Here is a 3,809-nt window from a genome sequence, read left to right as displayed (position 1 = left end):
AGGCCTGGAGAGAGGAAGCGCGGCCCGTATCCTCCGCCCGCGGCAGCGCGCCTGCGCGAGGGGGCCTGCCCGGCGCGCGGCGGGGCGTGGGCCAGAGGAGCGGCGCCCCCTGCCGGGCTCCGTGGGTACTGCGGGGGGTGTGTCCGCGCCCACGCCCTACCCCCACCTGCCGGCCAGCGCAGAAGGCTCCCCGAGGTCCCTCCCAGAGGGCTGACCCGGCCGCCGTGGAGCAACCTCCGAGCCTTCTCTGGGCGCGGATTCCCCCGATGTAGCCGCAATTGAGGCCTGACCTGGGCCTCTCTCCTCGGACCTGTTTGTGGAGAGTGGGCCTCAATGGCAGCAGTAAGCATTCATTCAAAAACGTTTCCTGGCTTGGACAGCGTGACAGGCTCTGTTCCGAAGTCTACTAGTAGGACCACTTCGTTACTGTCGGCGAGTTCTCAGTAGGATAACCGACAGGCCAACAGACAAGTGCAAAGAAACAACTGATAATAGTGGAGACGTTGGTGTACAAGGTCCACAGGAAGCAGAAAAGAGGAGAGGGCTAATGGGAACACCTAACAGAACTGGGACCCCGGGCAGGAGGACCTTATGGACAAAGGCAGAGAATGTGAGAGCCTTGGCATCTCCGGGAACTGTAAATAACTCCAGATGGCTGCAAATTGCAGTGTGGAGTCAGAGGAGAGGTGGGAGACTGGTCCCTGCAAGGTACAGAGATGAGAGAGATCCGAAGCGGGGACAAGAGAGATCCAAAGAACTTCATGGGACTTCCTTGCACTTTGTTTTCAGCCTGGAGGCAATGAGGAAGTCGTCAGTAGCTGTGTGACCTTGGGAGAGTTATTTAAACTCTGCCCTATAGTTTACCAAATGGGGAAAATAATAGCACCAGTTTCTTAAGGTTCTGTGGTGAGGAAATGAGTTAATTCATCTAAGCTGCTTAGCGTGCAGTGGCTGGCACATGATCAGCCCTCAGTTAAGTATCACTGTTACATATCATAGTTAATACGGAGCAGGGAAGTGGTCTGCTCTGAGCTGCAGGAACAGATGGTGTGGTGTGATGGTGGTGTGGGGGGCAGTTACTGATGGAGGAGAGACTAGAGCCTCTGGTGTATTTGGAGGGCATCAAGGCACTTCTTAGGGACTGGGTCCTGAAGGAAGGGGCCAGGGTTGGGTGGGCAGAGAGGAGAGGCACTCTCTGGTGGGGGGAAATGAGGTAGACTGACAAATTCCAGTCTACCCAGACCCAAGGAATGGGAGGGACAGTAATGGGCCCCTCAGAGAGTTAGCTGGAGAAACCGCGTGGCTGCAGTTTGCAAAGAGTCTCAAATACCAGGAGCAGGAGTTGGGTGTGACTCCCCAGGCAAACCACAGGCTGCACTCCTGGGCCAGTTTCCCAGAGAGGGACTAGCCCCTCAAAGGAGGGAAGAAGTAGTTGCACCCCTGCCCTTTGAGGAGACATCAGGTCCCAAAGATTGTTTTGGTGCAATGCAAAAAAGTATGGACTGGGGGTGCAGATCTCAAAGTGAAATCTCAGCTGGGCCACTGACTAGCTGTGTGACCTTGAGCCAGCTACTTAAGGTCTCTGAGCTCAGTTTCCTCTTTTCTAAGATCAGGCTCAAAATATACTTCTGCTCATGAGAGATGCTGCAGATTCAGCAAGATAAGGGGTGGGGTTGGGGAGGGTTCTCAGCTCAGTTGGTTTCCCTTTCTTTCCTCTGAGGTCAAGATGGAATGATAAAGTAGTGCCTGTTGGGGCCTTCAGCAGCTGTGCAAAGGTTTCTGAAAGAGAGAAGTTGACATCTCCCCTCCTCTGAGGGAATCAGCTGGCAAAATGGGAAGGAACTGCTGGCATTTGTGGAAAATGCTCTAATTCCTGTCCCCATTTGGTTACCAGCCCATCTTCCTTTATCTCTAACACATTTGCCTTTTTCCCCTGGTTTGCTGTGGTGGGGAGTGTGAACTTTGGAGTCAAATAGAGTTGTATTTGAATCCTGGCTCCGCCTCTCCACAGCACAGTGAAACATGTGTTTTAACTTCCCTGAACCCCAGGCCCAGGGGGCAGATCAGTAAATGCCCTGCTCCTCCTCTAGGTGTCCTCTCTAGTGGAAGAGCCAGTCAACTTTCAGCTTGTCCAGTCACTTATTCATCCACAGACTCAGTCAACAAACACTTACTGAGCACCTACTAAGTGCTAGCCGCTGTCCTGGATGCTGGGGATGAAGGCCTAAGCAAGGCCACTGTGGTTCTTGCCTGGCAGGATAAACAGGGTGATTAGGCACTGTGGCAGGAAGGCAGTGAATTCTGCAGGGAGGAGAGTAGGCTAAGGGTGGCTTCAGGAACAGTCAGGAGGCCAAGGTGGTGAGGCCTGCGGGTAGGGGAGAGAGGTATTCAAGGAAGGGGTCAGATCCTGAGGGTCATTGTGGGCCAGCTGTTTTATTACATGAGTTGGATTTTATTATATGGCCAATGGGAGCCAGTGGTGATTGGCATGGGCTCCTGTGGACAAAGATAAGCCATGGGACAGTTCTTGTTTAGGCGCTGTTTATGCGGAGTAAGGCCACAGGAGAAAGTGGGCCTGATCTTTGGGTGTGGCTGGAGCCCCCATCTGGGGAAATGATGGTGGTCTTTGCTGAGGTGGGGAAAACCTGGGGGAGGGGCAGGTGGGAGTAATGCTCAAGAGTTGGATTTTGGACAAACTGGCTTTAAGACCCCTGTGAGACACAGAGATGTCAAGCTGGCTCCTGGAGCCAAGTTCTGCAGACAAGGCTACAGAGGTTTGAATGTAAAGAACTTTCCCAGAATCCCACCCCCAGGGCTGCGGTTCAGGTCTGAGGACCTCCAAAGCCTAGAGCACCGATCAGCCTCAGAACTCAGCAGGCTTTAGGAAAAGAAATCATCAGAGAAAGGTTCTTGGGTTTTAGGACCAGGGAGGAAATTTAAGAGGAGCCCCCTCACTTAAAGGGAGGCTTACCACCCAGGTAGACAGGGAGGCTCCAGCACTAGCTGTACCCAAGGGGGCTACTTGTCACCACCCAGGAGGGAGTCCAGAGAAGAGAGGCTGGGGAGACTTCTGGATGTGGAGGGTGGAGTTCAGGACTTCGGGCTGCATTCAACAGTGTAAGCTACACTAGCTCTACGCAGAATTGGGTCGGTCATTGGTTTTGCCAGAAGTCCAGAGCTTAACCACCTTTATGGATGGCCTGCGCAGTGTCCCTAGGGCCGGTCCCTTGGGAAGGAAACGGCCTCTCCTCCCTTCATCCTGTCTCCTCCCCTCCCCCAGCCTCTTTGCTCCGAGATGACAGTTTAGAGAAGCTGGTGTGAAATAGTTTGAAACTCAGACCTTCTGGGCGGTCCCCCAGGGCAGAAAACAGGAAGCCAAGATTAAAGGCAGATTTCCAGCAAAGTCCCCTTGTACTTCCTGCGGAGCAGGTGCTCAGGCCAAGCTGACTGTGAGCAGCTGCCCTTGGCTTGATGGCACCTCAGGTGGCCTCCTGCTTCGGGAGTGTGCTCTGGCCTTGTCATCACCATCCCCACTGGGGAGCTCCCCACTCGGGGAATGAGCCTCCTCCAGAAAGAGGCTGTGGAAGATGGAAGGGGCAGTCCCTGGGAAAGAGGCCCAGTGGTACCAACAGAAAATAGCTCCTGGGGACACCTGGGCAGCAATGAGACCATGCGGAAAAGGCATGGGCTTTGGAGTCACTCAGGCCTGGTGTGACTGCCGCTGTCCTGCTGCAGGGTCTCACAGACCCCGGCTGGGTCGAGGGGCGGGGGCTTGAGGGAAGGTGGCCAGGGAGGCAGACAAGGGCAGG

Source organism: Suricata suricatta, chromosome 9 (assembly GCF_006229205.1).
Source record: "Suricata suricatta isolate VVHF042 chromosome 9, meerkat_22Aug2017_6uvM2_HiC, whole genome shotgun sequence".
NCBI lineage: Eukaryota > Metazoa > Chordata > Mammalia > Carnivora > Herpestidae > Suricata > Suricata suricatta.
This window is presented reverse-complemented; position numbering follows the sequence as displayed.